We start from the raw sequence: 12,431 nt of genomic DNA on the forward strand, positions 1-12,431 counted from the left end.
TCATACACAGATATTCACTATATCCAGACGATATCCACGACAAATAACAAGCACAATGCGGAATCCGTCCACCCGCGGGGCACACGGTATTGTTGTTGTTGTTGTTGTTATTACTATTATTATTATTACCGTATAGCGCCGCGTATAATATGTAATATGTATATTATGTTTTATACTATTACTATTTTTTTTTTATTTTTTTATTTTTTTTGTATAAATTATTATGCGATATCGAGTTGACCCGAACCCGGTTCGTCCGCGTGACCTCCAAATCAGACTGCAGCGGCCGTGGCGGCGGCAATAGCGGTAGCGATGGCGGCAACAGGCCGCGCCGGGAGATTGATATATAGTAATAATAATAATAACATTATTTTTCGTGTGGTCAGTTTCCCAGACGTCGTCGTGCGTGTACGCAACTACGTGCGTACGTACGTGTTGTACTGCCGTCTAACACGTATAGTATTGTCCGCTGTCGTCTTCGAAAGTTCCTCCACGGCTCCACCCCTCCTCGGCGACTACCCCTCAAACAGTAATCGTAATAATAATAATAATATCGACTGTTACTATTGTATCGCGGACAGTGTGCGTGTGCGTGTATGTGTTATTGGTTGTATTGCAGTGGTGCGCGTTTAGTAATATTTTTTTAAAATTTTTTTGTAATTTTATGTATATAAATACATAGAGGACAATTTTTTTCACTCGCGAAACAATCAGTTCTTGCAGTCCAGCTAGTCGCCATCCTTGACCGTAACACAGGTATACTATTGTCTGTCTATTTAATTCGCCCATCATAATTTTAATTGTTAATAACATATATACTGACTCGCGAGCACTACTATTTTCTGCCCGAAGTTGTATAACATTCTACTGCAGCGACTTTGAAACGGACTAGAATGTATAACATAGAAATAACGTATCAAAGGTTAAAAGCATCTATTTTTACTCGTATTTATTGCAATTGTTTATGAAAAACATGTCCGACGAATCTAAGTCTATAAAACTTTGTGCCAGCTGAGGTTTATTAAATTTCAACAATGATGTGCATCATCTATTTAACTTGTCTTAGACTACTGACGTAACAAATAATAAGACGACGGCATCATATTAGGTTTTAATATGTAAATATAAATAAGTTATTATACAGTTTGTGTATAATATATCGCAGTATTTAATAGTATACCTATATGTATAAATGCATCATATGTTACGAATTATTTCAGAGTTGTAAGGTTAAATTTAAATATTCAGTCTTGTACATTGTTTTATCAATATTTTTTTATATACGCACGTGTTGGTGTCTTCAGTACAATGTTTTTGTCATAGTAAATTTTTAAATAAATAATAAAATATTTTCAATTTAGATCATTTTTAGTTTCATAAATTGAAACTTTTAAAGAGATAATTTAATCGTGTATTATAGTATATATGTAATGTTGTATGTAGTGACGTTTATTTTAATTAGTTTGTGTTATTTGTACAAACTTTAAATATTATCATGATAACTAAAATAAAATGAATATTTATAAAAATAATTGATTAATATCCGTTCGGTACATCTAAAATTGATAAAACACCTGTTATAACTTATTATAATGGCTATTATATTTGAATATAATATATTGTATCCAACTATTAAATGTAATACATAATATTATTACGATATGCCTACATGATATAGAATATAAATGGGTTGGTATACACCAGTGGTCGATTTAAGATATGATAGTCGGTAAAATAATAAGATGGGCTTCGTACAAAATTTGCCCACGACTCGTGACATTCTTACCTTTTACAAAAACTTTTCGTTGTAATGTAACATATCTCCGTCACCGTTGGCATTTAAACATTTTTCAACTAAATGACTGTTAAATTCACCGCTATATATATAAGTATCTTCTTCTTTTTTTTTTAAATACACGTCAAAATGTATGGAATAATATTTTACGAATAAAAGATTACAAAGATTATTTCATCATTTAAAATAGTTAACACGTGACAATATGCACACGCTGCATAATGTAATAATGATGAATTGTATACGATCGAATAATATTACTATGCTACTATAGTTATTATACGTATTAAATGAATATGATTTTACAGTATAGAACAATACTGTAATGTTAAATTGTCTATAATTTTAAGACATTTGAATTTTTTACGTTAGGGAAATTCAATAATTATTACTATCCAATAGTGTTTTTAAATTTTATTAAAGATTGCAGAAAATTAAGAAGTTATTACATTGTATCATCAATATTAATCGTAATTCGTGTTGTTGTTTTAAATATATTAGTGCATAGAATAGTTGTTTAGTAAGCTTGTAAACATTACATCGATCAATATTATTTTAATATACCTTGTTATTATTATTTTTTTAATTTAATTATTTGCATAGCTAACGGTTTATAATTTCCAACTTGTACATGTTTAATTACTGAATATGAACAAAATTATTAATAACTAATAACTATAATAATTCAAATAACAAAAATTTATTAACTTGGGTATTTAACACACCTAATTAAATTATGTTTATGCTACGACTAAAATAATTATTAATAATGATATTGAGAAACGAGTACCTAAATAATTCAAACGATAGTAAAAGTTTTTTAATTTAATGATATTTCATTATTTAATAATTTATTTGGGATGAGTACCACTTAAATGTGCTATACCTACATGAATAATAATTTTTACTCAATTTTAACTTTATTTGTAACATTAAATAAAATTGTATTATTAATATTTTGAAAAGATTGATTAAGCAAGAATATGTGATTTATAGATAATTAATATTGAAATACAGTAAAAAACTTTACAATTGATAACTGACGATTAAAAAATGAGAGTGATGAAAATATTTGTTAATATTTTATCATTTTTAGATCATTTATAAAATTTATACCTACTTCTAATTTACATTTTAAATCAAATTAATGATTATTCATAAGCACACAAAAGAATGCGGATATATGATTTGGATGGGCTACAATAAGTAATATTACGTGTATATTTTAAATCTCGAATTCAAAGATATAAAATTATAAAATAATATTATGTAACTTTTTATGAATTGTTACTAAAAATATTATTAAGTTGTAAAACCATTATACTGCTGCTAGATTAATTTGTTTATGACTTATTATTGTATAAAATTAAACCTACAAGTTAAATTATTGATATAATCTGAATTTACTGATTTGCACAAAGAAACGCTTAAACTATAGTTGTGAGTATAACGTAAAACTTATATAATCAATAAGTAAATGTTATTTTTGTTGCGAAAATATACGTATGTAGGTGTGCATTTCTTTTTAAAATGTTCTGTCGTATACTTGTTAGGTAGTTGTTTCTAAAGCTATTTAAATTATTATTCAGGAAAATATTGGTTATAACTTATAATAATTAATTCACATATACCATTATGACATGTGATTTTTAGTTATATGCTAAAACCAGTTAAGTATAGTTAAACATTTGGAATTATTACTATACCATATTAGCATCAGAACTAGTTTTTATGATAATTTTTGTACATGAAAAAATTCATTGATACATATTATTCAGGTAGAATATTAAAGATATTAACGACAAAGATTATTTTTATCTTGTTGATATAATTCTAATCCTTTTTTTTTACTTAGTAAAAACTTAAAGCTCAGGATTTGAGTTATATTCTATTTAAATTATTTAATTACGAGCATTATGTACAACTGTATTTTAAGTTATATTTACTTTTATCTTTTTTTCTGAAAATATTCCGTATCAGTACAATTGCATACAATTTTATATATTGTTATTTACGTGATAACATATATTCCAATATTTAACTATTCATACTTATTTTGTGGGGATTAAATTTAACTTAGCTATATTATAGCTTTAAATAAAAATAAATGTATATATGTATATAATTATTTAAACTCATATATATTGTTTATAATTAAATATTTAAATATTATAAAAGAAACAACGAAATTGAATATAGTATAAATAAATGTTGATGAAAATAATATATACTATATGTCTACATAGTCCATATACATAACTTCAATCGAAATGGAAGTCAACACGGATGTTTTGTAATAAAAAAGACATTTTTGATTAACATAATACTGTTTAGTGATTCAACGTTGTAACACAGTTAAATAAAAATTGCATAACAAATAAATAAAAAGTGTACAAAAAAGAACGCTTTGAGTCAGAGATTGAGCAACTATCTTTTTAAATACCAACTGTTGACAATAAAAATTAACTTTATACAATATGTTTTATAATTAAATAGGAAAAGAAAATCCAACAAAAAATAAACGCATTTTGTATGTATGGAACATGATGATTATAGCTCTAATAGATCAGGGTACAATATTTTTCAGTTTATGGTTACATATTCGGACCATAAAAACGAGGTTAAAATAGAATAATAATAAAAATAGTTTTTTTCAAGAATAAATAATTTAGGTAATGCTAGTGCCTATGTATCAACTTTAAAAAAAAAATATTCGTTATCGTATTACACTTTTGTTAATCATAATACCGGACTCAGCAAACGCAGCGAACTCAAATCACTAAAAAATAATTTATTTGTTGATTCTACTTCTATTTAAATTAAACTCATTATTATTTGTGTTAATAAGCATTTACAATTGCGCAGGTAATATAATATTGTTTTTAATGACCTTTACGTGTCACCAGTTAGCAGTAAATAGTAATAGATAGGTAACAATAGTCGGAAACCGGAAGGAAAGCTTAGTAGGCGCATTGTTGAAATAAAAAAAAATCTGGTATAATTTATAATCTATGAAAGATTTTTATTTTACTTTTAAAATATATTCAACTATTTTATTTTTGCAATGTGTATTTAAATAGTTTTAATAAATTAAATACATTTTTAGTGTATAGAATCTATATTATTATACGTATATTTAAACGAGTTGAACTGGTTCTGTAGAAGTGGCCTTCCAACATAGGACATTTGTTTATCAAAGAACCATTGTACATAATTGTTTATCTATTTTAATATGTTACCTATATTTTTAAATCTATTTAATTGCAAGTTTATCTATCAATTTTAATTTGGGTAACAAATTATGGCTTTTAGATAGAAAGTTTCTTGTAGAAGTTACTTAAAAATAATAATGATTTGATTTTTATAGTTGGTATAAAAAAATCTAATAATTAAATGTGGTTATAATTGAGTTAAATTTTGAATTTTAACCCTTTATAAAATTAATTTTAATATTTAACAGTAAGTAAGAACAGTACTACCAAATCCCTTGACAGACAATAGTTTTTAACTAAAAGAAACTGTATACTTAAACACAATTTATCATCTTAAATTATAAATGTAAATAAAATAACAAAACACTGATAGTGTTCTAATTAAATATTAAAACATATTATACATACCATAAAATCCATTATGTTTTTCATAGAATGTGAATTATCAAAATACCTATAATTTATTATTTGTTTATTAGAAATTTTATTATTTATTTTAAATACGTTTACTCTGAAACATGTTTTTACAATAAACAAACGTGCTGTAAACATATTATGTAAATACATTAAAATTGCATTATGAAAATTATGAATTGAAATTCATAAACATTATTCAATTTTTTTGAACTCTAAGTTTTTATTTTGAAAGATGAATATTCTATGCATAATCGCATTTAATCTTCTTTTATCATTTAAATAATTCATATTTTGGCATACGTTTTTATAGCTAAATAAACTACAAGTCTTTTAATGCGTTTTTCAATAGCTCGATGATTGAACTTTGCTCCACCATCTAACACGTTATCAATCATTTTAGTACACATGTACGCCCACAGCTTCATTCCCGTCCTGCATTATGCCTATTATCATACTTTTAATTAAAATACAATCTACAAAGATTGTTATTTATTTATGGTATTTGATTGTGTTGCGTATTACATACCTAGTGAATATCATGCAAGACAGGAAACAAATAATTTTTCTTTTTACTATAATAGCGGTTTTGGTATCGATTTATTTTGTTTGTATCAGTTTATTGAATGTCTCCTTGAACTATTTATAATGAGTTAATTTAGTTTTTTACTTTAGCAATGAGCAACAAAATTTGCTTGTGATTCCTACTTATATTAGAATATGATACTAGAGTAACTATTAGACTATAGTAGTATCATTTATAAGAAAGTAAATGCAATTTTTTTATAGTTGCATATTTTTTTAGATATTTAGATTTAGATTGTACATCTAAATTTACATTTAAAAATTATATAATGCGTAGCTTAAATTAATATCTCGTTAGTATTATCATTTATCAAAATACATAGATTTTATTCTTAACTAAGATTATACATGATGTAGGTATGTTATAAAAATATATAATATTAGATTGTAATAAAATAAAAAGTAAATATAATAATTAGGTAAATAATAAAGTATTTTATTTTTATTATTTAACCATATTTTTGATAATATTATGTACAATGTACATAAATAGTATAATTTACATACTTTTATATGATGCAATCCATTACTCATCAATCATTATCATTATAATAAATAATAACACTGTAAAGAACAACAACTATTTATTAAGTTACCTAGTTAATATTGTATAATAATATATTGTTATTTGTTACTAAATAGGTACTAGGCATTTTAAATAAGAATATAAGATAATTCATCGAACACCAAAATACATTTTGGTAGGTATACGAAAGTATGAAAAAGGTGCACCTATCATAGGCGTAAATTGGGGGAGGGGCTTATCTACATTTTTTTTTAAAGTTTTTCAAGAAATTTAAGGTTATTTATTATAAAAAATTAGAAAATGTAAAACATAATTCCTATTCAGGATATACGATAGCCGATAGGTATGTGTTATGTGAACATTTAAGCTTTATGTATGAATTTTGTATTGTAAATTTCTAATAAAATTAAAATGATTGAGCTATACGTTAATATGTTTAATGACAACGATAAAAAGTTATATATTATTCGCCGTTAAATAAATAATTTTGAAGTTTCTATATACATTTTATATCATAAATGTTACAATAAAATTATAAAATTTATAGGTAGGGGGTGTGGGGATCGAAGCCCTCCGCGGCCCTGTTCTATGTTTATAATTTTAACCCCCCCCCCCTTCTAACAAGGCAAATTTACGCCTATGGCACCTATTAGTTATAGGTTATTATACGTAATTTTAAAATCCAAGAGGTGCAAAAGTAGTAAGTACTATAAATTAGTAACTTATAAAATAGTTCGATGATTTCAATAATATATATCCACGTTAATACGTTACACACTTACATGTTACATTGTATGTTATAATACAAAATTAGGTTAAGTACATTTTAATACAAAGTATCTATTCTTATATTGAAATAAAATTGTAAAATGTATACTCTAAGCTTGGTACTTTGATAACTGTTTAGAAATTTCATCATTTAAACAATACATTGTTTTATGAGTTTTGAGTTTGAAGGATAAATAATTATTGACAAATGAAGATATTTATTTTTTTTCGTGTATTTAAACTGAATAGAAAAATAAAATGACAATAATAATAATTACTTGTAAATAGTTAAACATTTTTAATTTTTAAGTTTAAAAATAATAATTCAAATGCTTAATATTATTACCTAACTAGCGTACCAGATAAGTTGTTAAAACCATTGCTCACTCTACATTAATCACTCTTGAAGTTTAGTTTATCCAAAATAAATATTTTGTACTTTGCTTTAACTAAGACGAAATTTACTGCATAAATCTACAGAAAGTATAAATATTCATGGGTTGCCTTATCTTTGTTTTATGGAGAAAAAAAATAGATTGTTGAATAAGTACTGCTGATGTTTTTGGATCAGAATTTATTTTCTACATTGTCCATTATAAATATTAATTTTAGTCTGATTGTGTGTTATTATTTATTATTTTTTTCGACAATGGTAATTCACGCCATTTTAGAACTTAAAATTTGTGCTACCTTTTTTTTTTTCATGTTTGAACCGACGGCGCCCTGGGAACCGTTTTTGCATTACTTCCACGGCGCCGAAAAAAAAATTTGTGCTACCTACAAGTGGATAAAGTTACTTAATATGTATTTTTCAACTTTCCTCTATTCAAATAATAAACCTTGTCATTTTTACCATATTAAAATGGTAATTTTTAGGACCATAAGTAATTGTGGGGTAAATTTTGCATTGTCTATCATGTTTATTTACCATAGAAGTAAAATATATTTTCGTAGTTTTTGTTTATACACTACTACAGCACTAATACACTTAAATGTTTTCAATAGTATATAATACTTAAAAAATAAATTGATTTGTCTCTTATAATTTTGATTATTTTTCCAATGTTGCAATTTGTATTTATTGCAAGATATCTAACGTAAGTTCAAGTGTTCTTTTATGTAATCACGATTTAGTCAGATGCATAAACCAATTTAAAGTGTAGGACTAGATTAGATTAGGTTAACCACAGCTCACGACTAATTCATATTACCTGAAATTGAAAATTTTAAGTAACTATGCTAAATAATATATACAACATTTCAAATGTTGTTACCAATATGTAGTTTGAATGCAATTTGATGATATATATTCAGGGTGTGGTTAACATATTATATAATTAGTAATTATTAATTACTTTTGAGTACAATTTGTGATATTAGAAATGTCCATTTTCATGCTGTTGATTATTTTATTAAATTATAAATTATAAAATGCTTTTTTTTCATCAATAATATAATTTACCATGATTTTTTTTAAAATGTTACTATAAATCATCACATATATTTATTAAACATATTTTTTTTTTTACTTTGTGACAAGATAGATTTTTTTTTATTTAAGAATAGTAACAGGTAAATACATGAATTATATTTAAATAATAATGATGAATTTACAACTAAATTAATCTATTTAATCCTAATTTTTGAAGGAATGAAAAAAACATTTTTTGTTGATGATTCTACCCCAAAAGTTTCAATAAGTCGTTGGATAATTTATGGGTGATTGTAACTACGCTAGAATACCGGTTAAAAGGTAATGAAAAGGTCTAATACAGCTACTACAGTTTTATTTTCTTATCTGTAATGGGTAATGGAAACTTCGCCAATGTTAAGGCCTTCCCATATTAGATACGATGACTCGTAATTTCTAAAGCTGATATGTATAACTTAACAGGATATCTTAATCAAATAAACTCAAAAATTAAAAAAAATAAATAAAGGATAGTGTGAAAAATTTAATGATTATTACGATTATTTATCATGATTATTTAACGTAATACACATTACAATGTGTCATTGATTTGTTCAGACAATTATTATTTTTTATTTTTAAGTTTTGTATATTTGTTGGTATATATTATGCGTATACCTAATTATTATTTAATGTGAAATATTATTATTATATTAATATATCATAGGTTTTATTAATTTTAAACTGTTACTTGTTTTTCTTTTCTGGCGGAATTTACATGAACTCAATTTTACCTGTTTTTTTTTCCTGACGGAGTTGTTTACACTAAAAAAGGTAATTGTGGCGGAGTTTACTTGCGCCCAGTTTTTATTCTTAATTTAGAAGTCATTGTAATATATGGTGATTATTATCAGTTTGATTGGAAAGAGGATGTCACATGTCGCATATAATAAAGGTTTTTGAGAAACTTAAAGTGTATAAAAAGTTGATATAAGTACTCACAACGATTGGACGATTTACGAATGTATAGTGATTATTTAATTCGCACAAAACATGAACTATTTATAATACACTATTGTATAATACTGACATTTACGGGCCATTCAAATTTTTAAAGGTAATTTTACATACAAAATGAAATTTTTAAATATAATAGAGAATATTTTAGTTATTTATAGATAACTACAAACACATTTACATAATTTTTGAATTGAATTTGAATAAATGATGTAATATGTGAAACGATTTTGTCAAAAATCAATTAAAGTTTAACGTTTACCTTACCGTATTACTAATTTTCGATTAGTTATACAAATATGTTATAAAATATCCTTAGAAATAGAAACTAATTACTGTATCCACTAATCGGCTAATCAGAATAGTTTTTTATATACCTATCGAATTATCATTGGATTCAAAATTAACACATATTTCACAGTAACTATTAGTGACTTCCTCACTACTCATATGACGCGGTATACTCGAACATGAATCCTCTTACTTACTACAGTACCAGGTTACATGTAGGGCAACATGGGCAAAATATAGACAACATGTATCTATTTAATGATTCACTAAAACTTAATGAACCAATCTATCAATCACGAGCCACTAAAACATGTTTAAGGGACCATTAACTCACTAATGATTCATTAAAGTTTAGTGATGCAACATACTTAGTATGATGGGTTCCTATCAGGTGTTCCAACTTCCTATTCGTAGTTTATTTTTATTTTAAGGAATTTCGTTACATAAAATTCAATTTACATGGTTGAAATGGTGTATAAATGTGTTTTGGTCGATCTTGAAGCTAGTGATTCAGAATAAATTTCTATGGTCCTTAATATCGACTTGGGACTAATCCCCAGGGTCTTTACTATCTAGACTCGATTGTTTGACATATTTGTGGTACAGGTCATATAATATCAGAGCTCCATTGTAGAGTATCTCTACTTTAAAATATTAACATATAGGTAGTATTTTATTTTATTTATTATGGATAACTATACGAAGATTAAGAAATATGATTAAACTTTAATAGTATACATAAATATTACTATTATCATTTTTATATATACTGTATATATAATACTTATATATGATGGCATTAATAACATAAAAATATGGTTGAAAATAAAAATTGTATTTAAATTATTATTTATTTATATTAATAAAAGGCAAAGTTAGTGTGTGCGTGTGTAAGCAATTTATAACTAAGTCTATTGCATTCATAGTTCTGAAATTTTAATATAATTATATACTCAAGGATATGCACCTCGAAACCAATATTTTAAATTCCGTATTTCAAAAAGAGTGTTCATACAGCAATTAATTGGTTCACGAACAAAAAGTTGTTGTTTATTTGTAAAGGATTTCCGTGGTTTACATAACATAAAATAGTTATTAAAATGATATTAATAATTTTAAACCCATATTTCGTATTTGCTCAAATCTACCTAATTTAATGTGTTCAAAATATGTGTAGTTTAAGTTAACGGAGTTTAAGGCAGGGTAAATCCACTGGTATTATTTGATTTGTCACGTAAACGCTGTACAAGATCAGTTATAATTACTAAATATATCTATTATATAACAATAAAGGGCTAACACGAATGACCCTTAAACAAATGTACATTTTACGATGGATTTTCATAAAATTTTCGTTGATAAATCCAACTAGTTCCGTAATCTAATAGGCTACATTTTACTTTTCCACATATAAATGTTGAATAATATAATTGACTAACGAAGAATTACTATAAATTTTTTTGATTATCTATTTTTTTGTTATTAATTAGGCACAGAAAATAAAATAGTTATTAAAACTGTATATAATTTTAGACTTATAATTTATATTTAGTGTTAATAATCTAAATAATTGTATAAAAAATCTGTGCAGTTTAAAAACGGGTAAATTTATGGACATTTAATTTGTCGCAGTTAACGCCGTGTAGGATTAACTTATTATTTATTTTTACATTTTATTTATTAATATTACATGTTATAATTATTACTAAAATATTTAGTACTGGTATACTATGATGTGTGTCCTTCAGTTATCTAGGTAATTCAAATCACTCGTCTAGTGATTTTGTTTTTATAATCACAACAGTTCTAAGAAGTTTAACTAAATACGACCTTTTATCAACGGTTATCACTTTATTTGAAAAACCAAAACATATCGTTTCAATATGTACAACGTATAGCTATAGTTTTATAATGATATACAATTATTTTGGTAGAAAAAATAATTATTCAATTTGTTAAAAAAGTATTTTTATATAATTATTTTATTAAATAACCAAGTCATAAAGTAATATTATATTAATCGTATAATATTTTATTATCACGTAATACGTATATATAATATTTAGATTTCATATTTTAATTCATCAAAATGAAAATATATATTGTAATTGTATTATTTTGTTTTTCAATATGCTTATTGATTTAACAAATTTAAATGTGTCATATTAAAAGAGTTAACTCAATCAATGATTCAGTTTTATTGATAAGATGGTTATCGAGCAGGCTGATTAAATTCATCAACAGAAATAGTTTTATGTATAGTAATTAGTGGATTAATTAGTAAAGTAAATTTATTAATCACACGGTTTAGGGTGGGGGTGTTGTAAAGCATACTTTGGGTCTTCTGAATGTTTATAATCCAATTATTTTGTATCCACATTAATTATTATGTATGTGGGTATAACCCCTATT

General features: G+C 24.9%; 1 protein-coding gene across 1 annotated transcript in view; it reads left to right on the forward strand.

Moving 5' to 3' along the window:
• The first annotated feature begins 391 nt into the window (after nt 1-391).
• LOC113554297 (gonadotropin-releasing hormone receptor-like) overlaps nt 392-12,431 on the forward strand; it is a 91,562-nt gene continuing 79,522 nt past the window's right edge. Inside the window, exon 1 of the mRNA XM_026958067.1 lies at nt 392-756. The gene's annotated coding sequence lies outside the window, so the exon portion shown is untranslated. The remainder of the gene's footprint in view (nt 757-12,431) is intronic.

This window comes from Rhopalosiphum maidis, chromosome 2 (assembly GCF_003676215.2).
Source record: "Rhopalosiphum maidis isolate BTI-1 chromosome 2, ASM367621v3, whole genome shotgun sequence".
NCBI lineage: Eukaryota > Metazoa > Arthropoda > Insecta > Hemiptera > Aphididae > Rhopalosiphum > Rhopalosiphum maidis.